At 44.4% G+C, this 23,112-nt stretch overlaps 2 protein-coding genes across 10 annotated transcripts in view; one reads left to right on the top strand and one right to left on the bottom strand.

The window, feature by feature from the left end:
* Positions 1 to 8,164, bottom strand: part of ZNF592 (zinc finger protein 592) — a 43,089-nt gene extending 34,925 nt beyond the window's left edge. For 4 of the 8 annotated variants that reach the window (XM_039858231.1, XM_039858230.1, XM_039858224.1 and 1 more), the window contains exon 1: positions 7,095 to 7,216. The gene's annotated coding sequence lies outside the window, so the exon portion shown is untranslated. Of the gene's footprint in view, positions 1 to 947; positions 2,753 to 6,620; positions 6,828 to 7,094; positions 7,217 to 7,945 lie in introns of those variants that run through there. The other 4 variants (XM_039858227.1, XM_039858225.1, XM_039858229.1 and 1 more) reach the window with 4 other exon arrangements.
* Positions 8,165 to 8,910: 746 nt separating this feature from the next.
* The window catches only part of SEC11A (SEC11 homolog A, signal peptidase complex subunit), a 39,173-nt gene continuing 24,971 nt past the window's right edge, over positions 8,911 to 23,112 (top strand). The window contains exons 1-3 of one of the 2 annotated variants that reach the window (XM_039858248.1): positions 8,911 to 9,166; positions 10,389 to 10,560; positions 12,667 to 12,789. The gene's annotated coding sequence lies outside the window, so the exon portion shown is untranslated. Of the gene's footprint in view, positions 9,167 to 9,292; positions 9,408 to 10,388; positions 10,561 to 12,666; positions 12,790 to 23,112 lie in introns of those variants that run through there. The other variant, XM_039858250.1, reaches the window with a different exon arrangement.

The raw sequence follows: 23,112 nt of genomic DNA, 5'->3' as shown, positions 1-23,112 counted from the left end.
TCAGCAGCATCCGCCTGCAGCTGCCCTCACTTCCCTCCCGCTCTGCAGAAGTGTGTCCCTTTGGACACTCTTGCCCCCAAGTGCCTGTCTGGGTCCCAGTCTTTCTCTCAGTTGACTTAATTAATTCTTGATAATTAAAAGCTACAGTTTGGTGATGAACTACTAAGAGTCTGACCTCTCCTGGGGGTGTAAATATTTTAAAAGTGGACACTAAGTGAAAATGCAACAGACTCAGACTCAGAGGACTGGAGCTATAATGGTGTCATGACAGGCACTGAAGTTCGTATTTTGTGGACAGGGTGGCTACCTTCCCCTAACGCTCAGGTGCTTAGAGAAGCAGTGTCAAGGGGAGACAAGTGAAGTAATGAAAGATGAGATTACATCCTTGCCACCACTTCCCTCCTCCCAAATGGCCATCCAATCCATTTTGAGTATCAGAGCATGTTCCCCAGAGGTAACCCCAGCCACCTCAGGGGGTGACCCATGTGAAAGTAAATATTACCACCCTCAGGAAGAAAATCCCCCTTCAGACACCTCTGGTCTGGAAGAGAATGTTCTCTAATTGCTTTCAGTGGGGAAACTCCTTGAGGGCAAACTTCATCTCACACGATTCTTTTCTGCCCCGCATCCAGCTCTGCAGAGGGCCCAGGGTGGACCTTTCATAAGCAACTGTAGATTACTGATCGGTGATGGCCAGGTTGCCAAAAGGCTTCAATATGGATCTTCGATACAAGTAAATATTCTAATTAAGAATAATGGGCCTGAAGATGTGTAGCCTTACTGAAGTACCTGACAGTGAAGCAGTTCCTACAACCTCAGCCAGTTCAGGTCAGGTCTGGAGAGTCCTTCTAACGAGGCAAAAGGCAGCGAGCAGCCCGGGCCCACGTGGACCAGGGTCTCAGCTGCGCCAAGCCCCGGAAGAAGCTGAACAGCTGCTTGCTACCCACCCCTGGGCTCTCTTTTCCTCTGAAAATGCCAAAGTTCTGCCTCAGTCAGATGTGTTTGCGGGCCCTGGAACAGCCCCAAGAGGCTTGCAGTAACAGTGGACATCACCTTTAAGTCTCCTCTCTCTGGTCTCACTCTGCTCTTCTACCTGCTAAAGGAATAGCCTCAACTTCAGGAACTGCATTGGTAGAAAGAAATGCAGGAATGGAATGCTGTCAAAAGCAGCAAACCTGGGGAGTAAAAGCAGAGCCAGAGCCAGCCCACAGTCCACGTGCAGCTCCAGCTGGCCAGGGGCAGTGTGGGTAAAATGTTTCTATGCTCAAAGACTGGGTGGGTATGGAGAAAGAGGGGCCCCCCACCTTACCTATAGGACAGGCAGAGCCCCTTGAAGGGGGAAAATCCCAGGAATGCATATGAGGCTTACACACAAGAACTCCCTCTCTTTAGAGGACCATGATCCCCAGATTGTAATGCCAAGGCCTCTAGCATCTTCCATGCTGATGTGCAGGAGACTGAGCCCTGTGGTCTGTAGGAGAAGGCGCAGAGGCACGCCCAAAAGGAGAGATTTCTTTAACCACTCTTTTCTAAAAGCATTCTTAAAGAAAACACCGAACAAACAAAGCTAGAAGCCTAGTTCAACTCTACTCATTGGCTCTCTGCGTCTTGCTCCAGAGCCGACTGCAGTCAGAGTCTCAGCCTAATGCACCTGTCCAGAAGAGCTGTGTCTACTGCACATACAACAAAGGCATCTTCTTTGAGGTATGACCGAGGAGAGGTGGCCAGCTCCCAGCAGCACGGTCTTCCATAGGGACATAGTTCTTGGCAGTTTGAGTTTTTGCTTCTGGGCAGTCAATGTTTTGTCTCCAAAATGAAAATAGATATATTGGTTATTTGTTTTTGTAAAAATGTTTTCTGTAAGCCTATAGAAAATTCATGATAGGAAAAATATAAAGAAAATAGTAAAAACCACCCAATCCCACTACCCAAATGTAAGAAATTTCACAGTGCATTCTGTTCTGCAGAGCAAGCGAGCTATTCTGAGTTAAACCTGGGGTATAGCTCTGTGGATTTATTTTTGCATAAGACCCTTAATGCCACCTCTGGACTATTCAAAAAATTTTCAGGGGGATCCAATAATTCTGAAGCTCTCACAAGCAGAAATAACAGTCATACAGACACCCTGCCTGGCACACACAGATTAGAGTCTAGGAGTTCATCTGTGCGGCAGACATACTATTTTTTTCACTCAACATTGTGGCAGTCTTTCCACAACCAATCACATATGCAGAATTCATCATCCTTTACAACTCCTGTAATGTGTTAATGAGAGGAAGGGGACCACCATTACCTCTTGATAAAACACCTTCAGAATCTGAAATGGAGAAAGTAAAGGATTTACTGAAAGTCGCACAGGGAACAAGGACAGCCCATATTGCTAACAGGTCAAGAAATGATTCTGTGGTGACACCAAACTTGAAAAGTGTTCATTAACTTTTCCTGGAGTCATAGAAAAGATAAGCTATGTCATCTCAACACACACATACACACTTCTCGCTGTCAACTAAAAAGTGAATGTTTGGATGAAGCAACACTCTGATCCCCTGACAACATTTCTCCAAAGTAATTAGCTAATAGATATCACACCCTACACTCCTAGAGCACAAAGGGGAGAACACTGGTCCAGATGCCCACAAATGAAAGCACACAGATTTGGGGTGTATGCAACTGCTCCGCCTCACAGATGTCAGTACTCAGAACTCTTTCCTGTTCAGGATGTTCCTATTCTTGTAGGAAAAGTAAATGTTTAAAAAAAAAAAAAAAAAAAAAAAAACTTACATAAGAAGATAGAGCTGGAGATAAAGGTCTAATACAAACACTAAATATTAAAGTGCTGACAGTAGCTGCAGGTTGTAGAATTTACCAATTAGTTTTATTTCCTTCGCATACCTTACCATAATTCCTACACGTCTTATATGAATATTCTTGAGTAGTGAATTTTAGAGTTTTTTAAAAAAAGTAATTAATCCACAATCTAGGTTGATGTATTTGGATTTTATTTTTCACTGTAGAAACATACAGATTCAAAACTTTAGAGGGTCCACCACTCTTCCCCGGTGTGGCTGAAGCAGAAAGAATGCAAGAGGAAGCTCAAAGCTCACGAACATTACAATCCAACAGGAAAGTGCCCCATGACCTGGCTGAGTAGAGGGCGGGAATTACTACTTTCTTTTCTGCCTCCAATGTGTAGGGAAGATAAAGACTTTAAATCAGTCTTTCCTTCAAGCACAACCCAAATTCCTCCATCCCCTCCAAAAGTTCACAGGCCTCCGAGAACAACTTCCAATGCATCTGTCCACAACCACTCTGAGCTACAAAATTACCCATACCACTTCGAATCTGCAAACCTCCTCTAGGGACCCAATTGGAGTGAATTCCTTCTTCTAATAGTTTATTTCTAAAAAAAAGCTATTCCTTCTCTTCCTTAAGTTTCACAAACACAAACACAATAACCCACCCATCCGATACAGTATCATTCATTTTATCCATTTATCCATTAACAATCAGTGTTGACTACACTGTATAGCAGTTGAGGAAAGATTACCTTAACAGAAAGGGTTAGTTTTCATGGAGCCTGAGAAAAACAAACAGGAATCGAGGAGCAAGTGTTTGTTAGCATGTCCCGGCCCGGGCCAGAAGTGGGGTGGGGGTGGGGTGGCAATGGCCAGAAGACAGAAACATCTGTCATCCTGCAGTTTCATTTCTCATGGCCAGTTAACACCCTGAGTTTATGCATCAGCCTCTTCCAAGTTTGATTAGTAAGTCAGTCTCCCTGGACCCAATCAGCTCTGAGTGCCCTACAAAAACTGAATTTTGGTTCTATAAAACTGAGAACCAGATCCTAAAGCACAGTGATCCTGCCAAAGTAAAGCCACCTCCGGAATGACATATGTCTCTACTCTAAGTGCAACACCCATCACTGTACCTACTTGATGTATCGAATACTCCCTGATAGCTCCCCGTCGTTTACAGGATAAACTGCAAACTTCTTCATCTGCCTTTCACAGCTCCAACTCAACTTTCCAGCCTCATCTCCAGACAAACCAAGCCTCTTGTGAACTCCACATTTTCACACTCGGTTCTCTCTACCTCGAATGTCCTTTGCCCAATCTTGCCTGTAAAGTTCCTATTGTTTCTCCAGAGCCCAGTTCAAAAGTCAACTCCTCTCTGAAGCCTTCCCTACTTCCCCAGGTATTTAGTTCTCACTGCTCCCAACAGGTCTCTAACTTCGGGTGCATTAGAGAACTTCTTAAGTACACTGTAACTCATCCTTTTAAATATTTGACCACCTGTGGACACCCTGAGCTTTTTCAGGGAAGGAAGTCACTCTGTATCTTTAATTACTGTCAACAGTGTCAAAAATGACATAGGAGATCGATGATGAATGATTGATTACATGGAACATGGCATTATTTAGAGGAAAAAAGAGGGAACAAGCAGCTCGCAAAATTTAAGAATTATCTGTATATTTAATTTCATCCAAAATGATCACACTATATTGAGAATGTGAAAAATTTTTAAATACTAATAGCAACTAATGTTTGAGCTAAGTGTTACAATATTTACATGGTTTTAGTCAATTCGATCCACCCAACAACCTTATGAAATAGGTCCTTTTTATCTGCCAATAATAGAGGAAAGCTTGAGGCTTTTCCAAACAGGAAACTGAGGCACAAAAGAGATTCAATAACTCAAGATCATTCAGTTATCAAGCAGGAGAAGCAAGACGAAAACTCCAGTAGTCCAGCTCCAGAGCCAACAGACTCTGGAATCAGGCAGACCTGGGTTTGAATGCAGATTATGTTACAAAGGTGGCTTTAGATAAGTCATGTATCCCCTCTGGGCTTGTTTTCTGTCCCCTCTGGGCTTGTTTCTGTCAAGGGGCAGGACAACCCCTTTCTCTTAGGGTGCCAAGAGGATTATATTAAACGATAGTATATATAGAAAAGTCTCTCAAATTGATTGTCCCACCCAGCACGCGCTCCACAAATGCTAATTAATTTTCCCTCCCCTTCCCAAAAGCTGGGCAAAACAGAACCATTGAGGAAAAGGATCTCTCCCAGACTGCCTGAGGCTTTTCCAAGCAGATCAAGTAGTTAGGCCACTCGACACTGATAGCCTTGCCTCACTTACCCGCTTATCTCAAAGTTCATTCACCATACAGAGGCCAGAGACCTTTTAAAATGTAAATGTCATCATGTCACATACTTAAAACCCTTCAAAAGTTCCTAACAACACTGGGGATACAGTCCAAACTAAGGAGTGAAGGCATTCGGTCGCCTAGGTCCCCTGTGATCTGACCCACCTCTCCACAGGCTTATCTCCCCTCTCCTTTTCCCCCTCCAGCCACACAGGCCTCTTTCACTTCCTCTGACTCGCCAAGTTTTGTGCTGCTCCACACATGGTTAACTCTTAACCCTACTTCGAGTCTCAGCCTAAACGTTACTTCCTTCCCTGAGCCCCCCACCCAAATAAAGGCCCATTACTCTCTCACCACGCTCTTCATCTTTCCTTGCACTCAGCACAATTTGAAATGATTAGTTTACCCCTTCCTTCGAAGTTTTATTCAAAAGACACCTTCTCAGGCTACTGGAATGTAAATTCAACCCCACGTTTTCCTTAGCATTTAACACTTTTGAACAAACTGTATTTCTTTCTTATTATATATTTTGTCTTTCCCCCTACAAAAACAAAAGTTCCACAGGGCAGTTATTTTTGCTTGCTTCTAAAACCGGTATTTAAAACAATGCCTAGCACATATTTATTGATAAATATTTGCCGCTGAATGAAATTTCAAGATTATTGGTTCATTCCTGGGCCTTCCTACCCGGCTATGAGCTCAAGTTAAAAAGTCTTCCTGGTTCACCTCTGTATTTCCAACAGCTAGGCCAGCACCTGGCACATAAGAAGTGCTCAGTAAAAATTTACCTAATGAATCAAAGTGGAAAAGCAGAAAATAGTCAAAATATGTGTGCAAGCACTCTAGTTGCTCCTCTCTTTCGCGGTGTAATGTACCTGTGAGTTTGAGGAAACAGACCCCTGAAATCCCAGCAAGCACCCACCAGGCCAGGCGTCTGTCTGTTCACATCCTGTATGCTCAGCCACATCGTACACACCAACAGATGCACGCACGGTAGAGGCCCTACACCAGCACAGTGCTCAAAGGCGAGTGGACTAACCCTAGGCCAAACAGCATCTAGCCCCAAGTTCCATTCTCCTACTGCCAGTCCTAGTCTAGGCAGGTCCTGGGTGCCAGACGTGCTTTCCTGGATGGGCCTGTGAGTCTATTCCAATCCAGGACTTTTAATGCCACCTCTGGCCTACTCGGAAAAAAAAAAAAAAAAAAGTAAAAATCCCTGAGCAGCTCCAATAAGCCTGGGGTTCTCAGAAGCAGGCATACCTAAGGTCGTACAGACCCTCCCCCTCACACACGCTGATCCAAGGCCAGGAGGCCATCTGTCCAGCAGACTCTGCTCCTCTGTCCTCCCTCGGGTCACATTGAGCCTTCCCCCCAGGTTGGCAGAAAGAGCCCCTGCAGAGAGACGGTTTCCACCCTGAGCAACAGGCCCGGTCGTCGCCCCCCGAGGACAGGACCTCTAACTCTGGGGCAGGGGTACCTGTCTGCTCGCGAGCAGAGCTCGCCCACGGTGAGAACTTGGGCGGAGGCGGGGGAGCGACTGAGGGGCGCCCGAAAGGGTCGATCCGCGAAGTGTCTGCCTCAGGACGGCGCCAGCTCCGCGGGCGGCGGGGACGGTCGGGCTGACAGGGCGTCCCGGCGGGGGACAGCGGCCCCGTTATCAGTGCCCGGGCGGGGGGGGCGCGGGCGGCGGCCGAGGCGGCCTGTGTCCCGCGCCGGGAGGGCAGCGGCGCGCGCGGCCGGGGCGGGGTGGGTGGCGGCCGGGGCCCGCCAGGCGGCGGTCGGGGCAGCGGCTCCGCCCGGGGCGGCGGGCAGGGTCCGCCCGGCTGCAGGGCCGGGCCGCGGCGCGGGTGCGGGCTCGCCCCGGCCCCGCTCAGCCCCTTCCCGCTCGGGCCCGGCCCGGCCGCGGCCCCGGCCCCGGCCCCGCCCGGCCCGGCCCGCGGGGGGCGCTTACCTGGCGGCGGCGGCGACAGGCCCGGGGCTCGGCCGCGCGCGTCCCCGGCGCCGGCTGCGGGAGCCACAACATGGCGACGGCGGTGGCGGGCGGGGCTGCGGCGCCGGGGGCGGAGCGGGGGCGGGGGCCGGCCTGGCGGCGGGGCCCGGCTGGGGCCGCGGGCGGGGGGGCGGGCAGAAGGCGGCTCGGACCTGGGCGCCGGCCCCGCGCCGCGCGGCTGAGGGGCTGCCCCGGCGCGGCCCGGCCCGGCCTCCCGCCCGCGGCCTCACCCGGGCCCCGGGGCGGCGGCGGCGGCGGCGGTGGCGGCGGCGGCGGCGACCGGGACGGGGGGCGCCGAATCCCGGGACCCTGGCTGCCCAGGCCGCCGGCCCTGCGAGCCCCGCGAGCACCGCGCACGGCCGCCCCGCGCGACCTGGGCCTCTCGTCGCGTGACGCGCCTCCGCTGGGGCCGAGGTCGCCCGCTAGGGGGACACGCTCTGCCTGCGCGGCGGGCGCGCCCCAGCGAGCGCCTCCGGAGCCGGGACGCCGGCCTGTCCGCCTAGCGCGGGCGCGTAGCGGGGCCCAGCGAAGGCGGTGGTGACAGGAAGCGCGGCGGCGGGCGCGCGGCTCTGAGGAGCGCCGCGGCTGTCCCGCCGCTGCCGGACACACGGCTCGCACGCAGGCCCGTGGGTGCCGGGCGCTCTGACGCGCCGCCTCGGGGGTGGCCTGGGACGAGCCGCGCGCGGGAGCCTCCCAGGGGTGCACCGGGAGCTCTCTGGGTTCCTGGGGAGGCTGTGACCGTGCAAGGTGACAGGTGGGCAAAGGGCCAAGGCGGGAAGTGACCGGCAGGGCGTCCCAAGAAGCCAGCGTACCTGAAAACGGGCGGCACTGAGGTGGCAGCTGGGTCGGGGTGTAGGAGCAAGGAGAGGAGGCCCTGGTGCCTGGCACTGGGCACCCACTGCTAACGAGGAAAGAGGCGCCCCTTTGCAAGAGGGGTGGAACGAATTTTCCGTCACTGAGCTGAGTTGAGCACTTGGGTAAGGAGTGTGTGATGGTGAAGCAACAACGAAGGCAATAACCGGTGGCGGTTCTTTCCAGAGAGAGACGGGGTGGGGTGGGGTGGAGAGTTACAGAGGGAGGGACGGAGGGGACGGGGGAAAGTGAGAGAGAGGGAGGGAGAGAGAGACCTGTAGCTCAAGGGGTACTGAGAGTAGAGGTGTTTTGTTTCGTTTTGCTTCAGGATGAGGAGGACGCCCCCAATGAAGGAGCTGAGCTGAGAGGGGATAATAAGAGATAAGAGATAGGATAGTTAATGGTGCGAGATCTCAGAAAAGGAAACGGAGAAATAAGGGTGGGGAAAGGCACACCTCTTTCTACGAGATTTAAAGGATATGTAAAGATAGAGACCTGCGTGCTGACTGACCCCTGCATGCTTCCATGTATCATCAGCTTCCTGGCTGACCTCGAGTCATCCGTAGGCCTGCTGGGGTTGTTGTCCTTTAAAACAAGTGCGGTGGACTCAAACCCAATTCCACTTAAAGTAGGAAACCAGGGTACCTGAGCTATCTACAAGGACTGATGCAGGAACTTACTTTTCTCTTAATTATCACTGGCCCTCGTTTCCTATTTACAAAAATTACTCTATCGTGCTCTTACAGGAATTTTGTCTCTATACCTTGGATGCTACCTCATATATACTACCCCAAAATTTGACGAAAAAGATGATATAAGATGCTATAATACCAGCTTGTAATATATAAATATACATGTATGTATCATGCATAGATTTAAAAAATGGGATTTTTTCTTGTTTTTACAGTACATTCATGTTTCTCTTAAAGCCAGGAAAAATGGCATTCTTAAGTATATCATTAAAATATTTTTAAGAAAGGTATTTTTTGAAAGATATTTGTGGAATTCAAAAGCAAGACATTAGGAATCAGGCAAGGGAATTGGAAATGGATCTTTGAAGGATGGATGAGACCGTGGTGAGCAGAGATGGGCCAGTTGAGGAGGCTGCCCTACGCAGAAGGAACAGTGCAATCCAGGACAAAGAAGGAGAAATGAATGGAGCGTTCTGGGAACACCAAGAGGTCAGTTTGGTTGGAGCACAGGATTTCTTGGGGAGAAGAGTAGGTAGGCAAGTCAGTCTAGAAAGGTGAGCGAGAGTTGTGGTCCTCAATGCCAACCCGAACCCTTTGCGATTTGCAGGCTGAGAGGAACCACTGGAACCTAAACTGTGTAGATAAATTTCCTGTCACCTCGTAATGGGGTTCTTCTAGATCTCAGCCCTTCCATCGCAATATTTGATCACTTGATTGACTCAGAAATGAGGTAGGAGTGACAGTTTTTTCATTCCAGCTGTGTATAGAGAATTGGCCCTTGCTTTTCTCTGGTTGCTAATTACTACAAGTTGTATTTACAAGGCAGCAGTTTCAGAGCGAATTAGCAAAGAACAAAAATAGAAGGAAGAAAAAAATGTGCACCTTAAACCAGTGCTTTGCAAACTTTTTTTACAGTTTCCTATGAGCTTGGCTTTTTAAAGATTCTGCATATGAGTAAGGTCATACAGTATTTATCTTTCTCTGATTTATTTCATTTAGCATAATGCCCTCAAGATTCGTACATATTGTTGAAAATTGCAGAATTTCCTTTTTATGGCTTAATAATATTCTCTGCATGCATTTTGACTGTGGTCCTCCATAATGTCCTCCATACATTTCACATCTCAACCCAGAATGTACACACACATGTACACAGATACACCTCTAAGACAACTTTCCTCAAATATTACCCTTATTTTATGCAAAGGATGCCAATATTTTCTCTTTTTTTTTTCTACTTTATCTTTATTTTAAAGAGGATTTCTTTGGTGCTTTTAACAGCTTTATTGAGGTATAGTTGACATACAATAAACCACGTATACTTAAAATGTACATTTGTTTTGACATGTATACACCCATTGCATGTTGATATTTTTAACTTTATTATTTTTATTTCTTCTAAAATAGTGGTTAGGACCTACTACATGGATTTTATGACCCCCTACAGGTTACAACATCCCTTAGAGAGCATTGGAAAGAGACTAGACTATGTTTGCAGTTTTTGTTTAAATAGCAGTACAGGTTGTGACCTTAAGTTTGCCATGTTTACCTGACCCATAAATCAACAGGACAGGTAAGATTCTCAGGATGCAATGGGGGAAGGAATAGAAGGATTGGCAGGAGCCATGTTTGGGTTCCTCTTCCTTTCTCAGTAAATACTTCCTGATATCAGAAGATTCTCAAGAGCCATAATGTTTTCTTTTTTGTCTAGCCTGAGATACAGATTGGACTTCATAACAAGGCTAGACTACCACCTGCAAACCAGAGACAACTTTTCGTTTGAGCAGAATCACAGACTGAAATAAAAGGGAAAATAATGTGTCTTGGCTGTGACGGTACATAGAGGCCATCTTATTCACCACCGTTGGAGTATTACAGGGACAGTGAGTACCATCACTTTCTTATAAGTTTGGAACCAATGAAAATATGAAAACGTCAACTTTATTACCAATAAAACTGAACTGAAGAATGTGGCTTGGATGATGACTAATAGGCTTTTTAATATTCCCTGAATTAAAATTAGCTCTCCCAGAACTCCAACCTTCCTCTTGCAGAGGCCTAGCAACTTTAACTGTGTCAGATGGGAGAAGATAGTACCCTCTCTGAGGGCAGGCAGATTCAAATTCACCAATTAGGTAAGTCACTCCTGGAAGAACCAGGACAAATTCTCCCCTGCCTGCCCATCTATGGAAACAAAAGAGTTAGGGAACCAGGATTTATGCCTACCCAAACTAATTAGATCTGGCCCAATAGTACATCAGTTCATTGGGGGAAGTATATTAAAGTAGCAAATTATAAAAAATGACATATATACACCTTAAAAACTATTAGGAACACCCACTTGCCTACTTTTCCATGTGAGGCTAAACCTTTTCTTTAAGCAAGAATGCTGATTAGAGTTCTTGAATTGTCTTTCTTACCTAAATCATATCCATGATGTATTTTGTAATCTTTCCAATTTCTTTCTTTAAAGTTGACTGAGGACTTAAAAATTTTTGCAAAGCAAAATAAATAGAGGCACCTTCTTTAAAAAAAAAAAAAAAATCTTTGTAATTGTCTCACCCACATCTATTTTGACAGAAATTTTCAACTGGTCTTTAGTTAATAGTTCCAAAGCTTTCACTTGGCGTTTCATAGAAACAGCTCTTTTCACACTTATGTTTTACCTTATGTTTATGTCAATTTAATTAAATTAATTATACTTTAGCATACAGCTATCATAAACAGATTTAGGACCAATCACAACAGACTCTTGTTAGGCATCTAAATCAGTGAGTAGGGAGAAGTGTGTAGGTATTCCAGAGATGAACCACTACTCCAAAGCAATCGGGAGGCCACGGATGGTCATCAATATGTTTATTTGGAGGGAGCGTAAAGTGTTGATTTCAGAGAGTCCATTAAAAGGAGAACTGTTAATGCTCATAGACTAATTTGACCAATTCTGTGCACATATATTTTAACATCTTTCTTCCATCATTAATCCATTTTATAAATGTTTATTAAAATTCGGGACAGTGGCAGATACTATGCTAGGCCCTGAAGATACATAGCACATTAAAGAGGAAGAAACTGATATATAAACAGGATGAAGAGACTGGATGGTGAAAGAGAAATATTAAGCAAATCTCTTTACTCTCTCTCGACCCAATCCCCTCAAAACCGCTGTCTTTCCATTCCCATTCAGCTAAAAATGGCTTGAAATGGCTTAGGATTGGCGTAGCTATCAAATAAGTTTAAATGGTAGTATCACTTGCTACATTAGCAAAATATATATATGTACTTTCCAATGCTAATGAGATGATGCAATTGGTACATTCAGAGAAAGCTGTGGCAATGTGAATTAGTATAATCTTTTAAAAAGCAATTTGAGGGCATTTCTGAAGCACCTTAATGGAGATGTGACTCTATTTTGACTCATCAATACCACTACTAGAAACTTTCCCTTGAGAAACAATCCTCCCCAAAAGAGAAGGGCCACATGCACAACATTTACTGTAGCTTTATTTGTGATAGTGAAAATTTGAAACATACGAACATGAACACTAAGTGACTTTTGGTGTGTAACATTGTGCAACTTACTATTGAGTATTCAGACAAGAGTAACTTGGAAAACATTTAATTACATATTTAAGGAAAAAGATACAGTTTGCGCAACTTTACTAAGAACTGCTGAATTGTACACTTTGAAAGAGTGAATTTTGTAACAACAACAAAAAAAGATACAGTCTGCATTTTTGCTTTTGAATCAGCCAAGATCAGCATCAAAACATGTAATTGAAGCAAATTAATGGATGGACAGCCTACAAAGTTGTGGGCAGGCATGAGGGACGCCAACAAGATTGGCATCTGCTGAAAAGCCGTGCTCAACCATAGGCCTGAAGGGACAAAGAAATGGAACCCGTGCTCAGTGAGAGCAATAGCTGAAGGAGAGGAAGGGCCAGTAGGAACTTAGAGGAGTACATCCCTACCAATCTCTCTCTCACTCTCAGATCTAGCTGAACCCAAGAGGAAGGCTAAGGGCCAGTGAGCCCAGATGTTGCTGTCCTTCAAGATCAGCCCTGGAGAAGGGTGGAGAGTGGATCTGGAGGAAGAAAGGCAGAATTATCTAGCAGGTATGTGATCCTATGACAATGTGAGAACTGTCTAAGCATATGACCAAGGTCTTTAGGGGAACCTGAAAACCAGGGTTTCTAGAGATACGAAGTAGAAGTAAGCAGAGAGCAGGTAACATAAGTAGAGGGGCAGGAAAGACTGATAACTCAGGCTGAGACAAGGATGAGGGCCAGAAGAGGGAACATTTTATTATTTGATCAAATACTGAACTAGAGTCTGAGCTCGGGAAAAGATTATAGGGGATATGTATGAGATAAATTAGACCAGAGCATTAGAAAATCTTCCCCTATTGGCTATTACCCTATATTTCTCTTTCCTAGGTAAACTTCATGCCCTGGACAAATGATTATTTAGTACCTCTCATGTGTCCTGGGGATCGAGATTAACATCCTTTCTCTAGTGGAGTTTACATGCTAATGGGGAGAAAGACAATAGATAAGTAAGTATGTCAAGGGTGATAAATGCTATAAAGAAAAGCACAGGAGAACAGGGAAATAAAATTATGCCAGTCTACTTAAAAACTTCTTGTTTTAAACCGCACATGCCCACACACACCAGAGCTCCTGTGCAAATAAGGCCTTCGGTATTTCTCACGTGGTCTAAGATCATAATATCCTAATTGATCTTCCTGCCTCCGGCACCTTCCAACCAGTCCTCTACCCTGCCATGAGAATCTTCCTGAAATGAATCATGTCAGCACCCTGCTTACCATCCTCCGATGTTCTTGTTTGCTTATAATGGGGAATGACATCTAACCTTCCTACTGTGGACCTTATCTTAACGCATCCATCCTTCGCTTCTCCCTCCCTCATTCTCCTTTTCTGCCAGCACTAATTGTCTGTACTCTGTTGTTGATGCCAGTCTCTCACTTCTGTACCTAATCTTAACGCATCCATCCTTCGCTTCTCCCTCCCTCATTCTCCTTTTCTGCCAGCACTAATTGTCTCTCTGTTGATGCCAGTCTCTCACTTCTGTACCTATGACCGTAGTGCTCTTTCCACCTGGAGTGTGATGCCACACCCTGCGCCTCCTCCCCAGTTTGGCAATCCTCTCCTTATCCTTCTCGGCCCATTAATGGTCACCTCTTTGGTCACACTTCCCTGACCTTCCCAGGAATGAGGGAGCATCTTCCAGCTCCCTCCTTTGTGTCATCAGTATATCTTCTAGGTACCCCTGAATGTATTTATTGTACCATACTATTTTCTCTCTTAGACCTTGGGTGTGCAGGATTGGATTAACCAAAATCCGCGGGTCAGAACCCTATATTAATTGGCCACCACATATTTAGCTCATGTGTGATCGTCTTTTGTTATAATTCACCCTAAAAACTAGGATTGACTACTTACACATATACCCCCACTCAATGCTTAGTCTTGTATTTATGGTTTTCTTGCTCTTAAAAATATTTTATTTTAAAAAACTAATATTCTATTAAAAATAAGAAAGTTAATTTTAAAAATTGCCTAACTCTACAAAAATTCTAAGCTTAAAATACCTGTTTTAAAAAGTTGAGATCGAATGTGTTTATATGTACTTATTAGCTATATATGTATTTCATCTTTTGTGAAATATCTGTTCATATCTTTTTCCCACTTTCCTATTGATTGTTTATCCTTTTCTCATTGATCCTAAGGATTTCTTTATATATTCCTTTAATAATCCTTAGTAGTTTTTTCTTGGAATTCAAATACACAGGAAAAGGGTTTTTTTTTTTTAATTTTCAAAAATTTATGTATTTACATACATAAGTATACATGTATGTATAGACATGCATACACATTTCCAAACATATATTGTTAATTTTAGTTGTTTTCTTTATTAAAAGAGTATAATTCCCCACATACTACCCTGGGGCTTCTTTTTCACTTTTCATGTTGTAGTGTTGATTTTTCTCAGGCTTGTCGCATGTATTTGAGTTGATTTATTGTAGCTGCTGTAGACTTTTCCAATGTGTGAATATGCTTACGTTACTTTATCCCTTGCAGCAAAAGCTCTTGGTACACTGTGTTCTTCCCTCTGGCTCACCTCTGATTTTAGCTAAATATGTGGTGGCCGGTTTCATGGGTGCTCCCAGTTACTGACCATTCGCACTGCAAATGCTAAGCTGTGGGCCTCTCCAAATTTCTGCTTCAGGGCCTTCTCAAAAGCCACAAGTGCCTTTTCAGCCCTCTCTTAGGCGCAGCCTGAAAATAAAGATAATTAACCCTCGACCAATAGGGGATGTGCCCCAAGGGATGAATGCCCCAGACTTCCATCCTTCAGATGGACACTTCTGGGAGACATTTTGTGCACCTCTGAGGTCTCCGTGAAATCACATCCTTACATTACATAGACTTTTTCTCCTCCCCTGCCTCACTTCCCCCCCACCCCCCGGCCCCCGCCACCTTCACTCCTGCTGTTTGAGATCACTTTCCAAATAAACAACCAGCACCCAGGTCCTTGTCCCAGTCTCTGCTTTGGAGGAACCCCACATAATACAACCAGTTTCCTGAAATGAACATTTTAGGTGGTTGCAGGATTTTGCTATTGCAAAGTGCTACTAAAAATGTTCTTATAAAATCCTCTTACATGTTTACATAGGAGTAGAATTGCTGGGTCAGAGCCTAAGGGAACTTTCAACTTTAGAAGATAATTCCAAACTGTTTACAAAAAATTTTTTTGTTGTTGTTTTTTTACCAATTTACAGTCCTAACAACATTGTATATGAGATCTCACTGATCTACATCCTCATCAACACTTGGTATTGTCAGATTTCTTACTTTTCACCATTCAGATATCTATCTAGTGGAATCTCATTGTAGCCTGTTTTTGCTTCTTGATGATTGATGAGGTTGAACATATCTTCATATATTTATTGGCCATAAATGTTTTATCTTCTGGGAAGTGTCTACTCATAGCTTTTGCCCTGTTTTCTATTGGCTGATTGTTTTTTCCTCATTCATTTTAGTAATTCTTTGAGAGTTACGGTTTGCCGCCCCCCCCCCTTCGAATTCAGGTGGTTAGAATTGAATTAATTATAATTGTCACCTAATGTGACTTTTTTCCTGGTTGAAAAACTAATGCATGCTTGTAAAATAAACACGTAGAGCAAACAGACCTATTTAACTTAGAAAGAGAATGCTTCCTTTACTCTCAGCTTCACTCCACTTCCAAGCAGGAATAACTTCCATGAATAGTTTGTCATCTCATATTTTGGGGATTTTATTTTCACGTCTGTCTCCCAAATCAGATTGATAGTTTCTCAAGGGTAAGGACTGTGTTGTATTCATCTTTGTGTTCTCAGCCCCAGGCATAGTGCCTGGCCTAGATCAGGAATGTAGTATATACATTATCGAATGAACTGCTGAAAGGTGGATTAGAACAGAAGTTTTGAAATTATAAGACGACCCGTTTGGAAAAGAGGAGAAAAATGGGAGATAGTACTGGTAAAATGTGCTGGAGCATTATCTTGGAGACAGCCAGCTGAGTAGGCAGGCATTCAGGAATTTTTGGGTGGAGGGAGGTTATTTGTCCCTATGTTTTTACAAGTGACAGAATTAAAACATTGACAATGTAGTTATCTAAGGGCAATGTACAGGATGTAAGGAGGAGGACGTTGGCGAAAATGAAACTGAAAACAGAAAAATGAATGAATTAAGAAGTTGTTAACTTTTTTTGGACACAGAATCCTGTGAAAAACTCATGAAAACAATGCCCCTTTTTTAGAAAAATAGATGTAAACCCAAGCCCATGCACTTTTTAAGAATTTGTTGATTGGTGAGGAAATAAGAACCTGAACCATGGCGGCAACATGTGTTCATATTTATTGATGTCCAGCTATATGCGAGGCACTGCGCTAAGTGCTGAGACATTCACCATGCAGTCTGAGGCATGGACTACAGGATGGCATGGTGATCTAGAGCAGGCTCTGAGCCCAGCGGTCTGGTTTCGCACCCCTGCCAGGCCGACTTTCTAAATCCATCTGTGCTCCTCAGGTGTTTCACAGCGACAGTACTGTCACCACCCTCGCATTTAAGGGAGTCCTACATACCCATAAAGCATATAGAATTCATGGCGTGCAGGGAGCTTTCTGCAGGGCCTTACGGCAGAAACCTGAGTGGAACGCAAGAGGAGGAAGCAGGAGCATGGTCTTGATTTTGAGAACTTGAGCTAAAATGGAAGAGGAGAGAGAAGGCAGTGACTAGAGGGGAAGAGAGGGCAAGGAAGGTTCTTTTTTAAGCTGGAAGAGATCCTAAATGCTGACAGGGAGGATGTAATAGAGCAGGAAAGGCCGAAGACACATCACTGATGATCTGTTCTTTCCCCTAAAGGTGCCCCTATGGCAGGAGGGGAGGGCTTTAGAGCAAAGATGGAGGGCCTGGCTTTAGCTAGGAAGCCACTTCCGCTTGTGAGCTAGAGGGGAGGAGTTGAATGTATTGAGGCTGCAGGTGCTGACTCTGAAGTAACCACAGGCAAGCGAGAAGGAATGTCACCAGTGGGGGAGGGGTGAGGAGTGGTAGTTGGTGGGAGGTTTGAGGAGAGAGGAAAACTTGTGACATACCACTTTAAAAGGGAGATATTGACTAGAGGAAGGAGACGAGATTGCCAGGGAATATTCAGGGCCAGTCGATTTATAGGAATACTGATGTGGCTGACTGAATAACTGCTGGTGGTAGTGAGAACTACAGAAGGAGAAAAGCATCAAAAGAAAGGGTGGCAAATGTTGAATGTCACAGTGTTGAAGTCGGGAAGAATGGGGGCAGAAAAGGGACCACTGAATTTGACAACTGGTTATTACTGAAGTCGTGTCTTGAGGGTCACTACAGTATCAGAGCACATGACACATGGCAGAGAAGAAAAGAGAAAGAATGATGATGCAGTAAACCACATGCAATCCACAAACACTGTGAAACGAAAGAGAAAAGTAAGACACTAACCAGAGGGTAACTGAGTCAAATGAGGCATGTTTTTATTTCTAAAAGTCAGGAGGTAGAGATAGAAAGAGATCGAGAAATAAAGATAGAGATAGAGATAGAGATAGAGATAGATCAATTCCATACCACAGACAAGCAGAAAAGCTGGCACAACAGGAGGAGGAGGAGGAATACTTCTGTTGGCACCAAGGGACGGAAGGAAGAGTAAGAAGAGATGTGTGTGCTTAAGATCTATGTTTATTTACAATTATTCTCCTTCCCACTTACATATATAAGCATATGAACTTTTAAAGTTGGCATGATTGAGAAAGTGTCACTTTATATAGATGAAAATTCCAGCCACGGATCTGAGTTGACCTCTCTGTAAGAGAGAGAATTAATTGGACATGGCAGAGAAAGTTACAGCTGAAGACGACTTCGGATGTTTTTGTGGCCAACTGATTCTTTTCTTAATTCAAGGGAATGGAGGAGAAAACAAGTTGTACATAATTAACAAGTTGTTTGTTGCAATTATCAACTGGAGGCATTTTGTAATTATTTCTCATCTATCATTATTTTTCCATAGGTGATTTCAAAATATCTGCCTAAAGAACAGACTCATTTCTTTTTGCCACATTCCCACATGCAGTGAATACAGAGAAAACCAAACCCAAACCATAGGCCAAAGGGAATTGAGTCATGTTATGGTCAGGTTGCTGGCTAGGGCCAGAGACAGAAACTGAGAGCTGTGGTGAGTAACTGAGCAAACAGGACCCAAGGTCAGGACACAGTGGGCAGACCCTGTTGTCACACCAAAGTCCTAGACCCAATGATCACACCAAAGGCAGTGGAGAAAATGCTAGGGTCGAAGGGCATCTAGTTGACCAGGAAAGACTGAAAAAGCCGATCTGAGCAGAAAGGAGGCAGCCACCCTGCAAATTAACCTCTCCATGCCCACAAGTGCAATATTAAATTATCTAGTAGCCATATTGAAAGCAGAGAAAAGGAACAGGTGAAATTAAATTTAATATATTTTTTTAATCAATAGATCAAAAGTACTATCATTTCAACTTATAATCCACATGACCAATAGTTTACATTCTTTTTTTCATACTAAGTCTTCCAGATCTAGGGTATATTTTATGCTTTTAGCACATCTCAGTTTGGACTAGCCCCTTTTCAAGAGCTCAGTGGCCCATGTGGCTAGTGGCCTTTGTGTTGGACAGAACGGGCTTAGAGAAAACCATACTTAACATTTTGGCATTAAAGTGTTTTGTCTGTATTTTTTCTTTCTTTCCTTTAAAACGTGTTGAATTGCATAAGGCTGGATTTTGAAGGAAGTGGGGAAAAAGTTTACATTGTGAGAGTCTCTAGTTTGGGATTTTAATTGTTTCAGGTCCAGCTCTTCCGGTCAATTTTCTTTCTATGTGTGTGAGAGATGGCTCTAATACCCCCCACTCCCACCCCATGGTGCATAGAATCCCTTAAGGTAAAAACGCAGGGGAATGTAATGCAGGCGCTTGTTACCAAACAGTCATTTCTTCTATTTACTCATTTCATCAGTCCTCTGAACAGCAGTTACTAAACATCAGCTATGGGTCATGGACTGCGCCTAGGGCCAGTTTTACAGGCATATGCCCTGGTTTGTGAAACCTACAATTGAACAGAAAAGGAGACCTATAACTACAATAAAATGTAGTATGCCTTGTGATAGGGGCAGGATGAGGGCCTAAGTGGCTATCTAGGAGAATAATTTCACCATCTTGGGAGATAAGAGAAGGCTTGCGGGGGGGTGAAGATTGAATAAAGAATGGCTAGGAAAAGGGAGAAGGGAGGACTGGAAAATGCTTGAGGCAGAAAGAGCTGCTGTAGGGAAGGCCCAGGAGCCTCTCGTGGAACTGAAAGTTCACTGTGGTTGGGGCCTCCGGAGTGAGAGGTAAGACTGACATGTATTACTCTGTGGTAGCCTCGTTAACAGTGGGAGTTGGAAGGCAGGATGTAGACAAATCTGGAATAGGCAGGCCCAGCACAGGAAGTGCTCCACCCCAAAAATATTCCCTCACCAGTTCAGTTCATATTCACAAATTACAGACTCAACTGGGTTAATAAGCTATTCTTTATAAAAGCAAGAATCTCTCATGGTGATAATATTCTTTTCAGATTACATCAAGCCTCGAAGCCTTATTTTTGCATTCAGAAAATTGAACATGATTGAAGTTCCATGTCATAAAGGACATATAAAAGTACATAAAAAATGTGGAACTGGAAATGACTAACAAAGGGGTGTTAACTGCCCAGGAGAGGTCTGGGTGGGCTTTGCACAGCAGATGACACTTACTTAAACAGGGTCTGAAAGAAGTTGGAATTTGTCAGGCCTCCAAGTAGGACATTCTGATACTTATTATTATTTACTAAGTGCCAGGCTTTATTTTAGTGGTTTACATTCTTAGCTTACTTGATCTCCATAAAAATCCTTAGATATCATAATCCCTGTTTACAGATAAAGAAGCTGAGGTACAGTGAGGAAATGTACCTTGTCTAGCATCACACAGTTTGTAAGCGGTAGAGCAGTCTGGCTCCAGAGCTCACTTCATTAAATCCTCTGTCATATCCTGTGGCTGTGTATACCTAGGACTGTAGGGTAAGGGGTTGGCTAGGAATGTCAAGAGAACAAACAGATGAGGCAGGCAGTGTCCAAATCATGGAGTTTCAACAAGAGCATCTTGAAGATAGACTCGTAGTAGCCATTAGGTAAATATTTTTTATTACTTGAGTGCATATATAAATGACTGCTAATGATCATATTTTTTAATGTGGTTGCATTAAGAGAACATTATATTCAAATCCAGATTTACACAAGCCACATTTCCAGTGGTGATTCACTGACTCAACAGACTCCCATAGGATCCCTTAAACTATCAAGAGGAACCAGTCACCTGATGCAAAAACTCAAAAGGCAAGTCACCAGTGACAAGGAGGTATAAGCCCCAGTTACAGAGGACAGGCTAAGGTTGCCTCCACTTTTGGCCCTTCGCCCACAAGACCTCCACATTCACTACACAGCTCTTTCCTCTCCAAGAACTTGCAAAACAAACAGCAAAGACCCTTTCTTCTTTTAGCTAAAGCAGAATGGCCAAACAGGAAATTGGTGCCCACCCCCCACCACATATAAACACATACCAACCTAAAAGGCTGGCGCTTCCTTCCCCCAGCTGCCCCTGCAGCTGTCCAGAGCTTTTAAAAGAGAGCTCTGCAAAAATCTTCCAGGGAGATTTGAGTGGCTCTAGTAATTTCTCTGCACAGAAGGCATCTTTGATTTGGGGGAATGATATTTCTTCCTGACACCCCATGTTATACAGAACTGCTGCATTTTTTAAAACCATGGTCTCTGATGTCCATAGCTATTGGCTTGGTAGGCAAAAAGTCCCATCTCTTTAGCCTCTGACCTGACTTTGGGGAGGGTGGGTGGATGGGTCCTCCCAGCAAACTGAAATAGATCCTTTTGGGAGGCGGCACTAGGGAAGAGCTAAGTTTGTAGTGTGGTCTGTGCACTAGCCTGTGCTGATACACCTGGGCTACTACTTTTTCCAGCAGGGTCATAGGAAGACCTCCTTCCACCACTTCCTTCATTTGGAAAGTCAGGGAGAGACTGGTGAGATTATGATTATTTTGAATAGCGTTTTAAAAGATAGAGTTGACTTTGCTTCTGCTGGTAGATACCCTTAATTTGTACAGAAGTGATTAAGTAGGGCTCAACTATAATGACAGACTTTCTTAGCTCTGAGCATTTGGACATCGGTTTGAACCCAATCTTGTTTTAAAGAACTACTGACATTGTGCACTTACCATTTATCATCCATTGTGCCAATAGCTTTATTAACATATATGACCTTATTTAATTTTCAAATAATTTATTTTTTATTCTCACTTCACATAGCAGAAAACTAAGTATAAAAAAAGGTTAACCGATTGGCCCAAGATCACACAGCTAGTGAGCAGTCGATCTGTGATTCAAAGCCAAGTGGGTCTGACTTAACCTCTATAATAAGGTGCCCCCTTCAGGCAGGCCAGCAGGCTATATATGAAGGAAAATACCACACATGCCATTGTGGTTGATGGGGTCCAAAAGACTTATGTGTTGAGAAGACTGGCAAGCCAGTGAGCAGACAAAAATAGTATGTTAGAGTCCCACATTTGGAAAATTTAATTCCATAGGCTTTATGTCTTATCTAGTCTGGGATCGCCTGTCCTAAATATCTGAATTATTTTCATAAGACACACAGTTTCCTCCCCAGCACTGCAGGGAACCCTCATTAAGCCTTTCCAGATTTACCCAGTTTATGTAAATCTCTCCCAGTGTCCTTTCCCTTCCTCATGGATTCTTTTCACTCCAATTATTTCTCGCTCAGTCTGTCTTTTCCTCAAAAGTGTAAGCTCCCAGAAAAGAAGCCTGAGTGTTAGCCATCTCCCCACACCTAATTCCATTTCTAATCTGTGCTTGACATTATGCTTCCTCTTTTGTAATGCAAAGCTGGCCCAAGTGTGGCCCAGCTTCCCTCAGAAGTCTCCTTTGACTAAAGCCATGCCTGGAAGATTCTTTCTCTTCTCTGGGTTTCTATAACATGTATAGACTAAGAGGTATACCTTGTCTCCTTTCATAAAGATACCTTTTTTCCTTGCTGCAAATTATACTGAAAGCTCTTTGAGGACTAAGGATTTATCTTCTGCTTTTTAAGTTGATAAATCCTCTTTCAGCCTTGAGCACACACTGTGGGCCACCATCCCCATCGATCTAAGTGAAGATAATGCTATCCTTAGACGCCTGCTTGATGCATCTGTCTGGGGGCGCTGGGCCTTCTGGGCTTTAAGACCTCCATTCATTCTTCAACATTTTTGAGTATTTTTTTCATGTAAGATGCTGGGAGTAAAAATATAGGTAAGAAGGCCCTTATCCCTCAGTGTGAGATAAACAGTATTTTGAAAAAGATAGAAATAATAGCAAGAGACCAGATCTGGATCTTCTTGTCCTCCTAGGTGCATATTAGGAGCTTCAGCCAGTCAAAGCAGAGGCTGTTTATAACAGAGAGACAGAAGGCAGCGAGAAAAGGGTCACATCAAGGTGAGGGAGGCAACGAAACCAGAAGGTAGAGTTCAAAGAGACAGTCAGGTTCAGGGAGAAAGGGACTTCCTGGTTACCCGCACCACTGGCGGTCTCATCACACTGTTCCATGGTTTAGCTGTTTTCTAATCGTACCGGTTGTTTTCTCTCCAAGAGTTTCTTAAACTCCTGAGAGATTCAGGCAGTGCTTTTAAAGTCTCTCTGGCATCCTCCACCCTTACAGGAAAAGCACTTATTGAAACACCTCAGCCGTCAGTTTCCCGTAGCGCGGAAATCCGCCCCGCCTAAGACCACAAGGCCTTGCGACACGT

The sequence above is a fragment of the Pteropus medius genome, unplaced genomic scaffold (genome assembly GCF_902729225.1).
Source record: "Pteropus medius unplaced genomic scaffold, Ma_sr-lr_union100, whole genome shotgun sequence".
Classification (NCBI taxonomy): Eukaryota; Metazoa; Chordata; class Mammalia; order Chiroptera; family Pteropodidae; genus Pteropus; species Pteropus medius.
The sequence above is the reverse complement of the archived record's forward strand: the minus strand, read 5'-3'. Positions and strand labels throughout refer to the sequence as shown.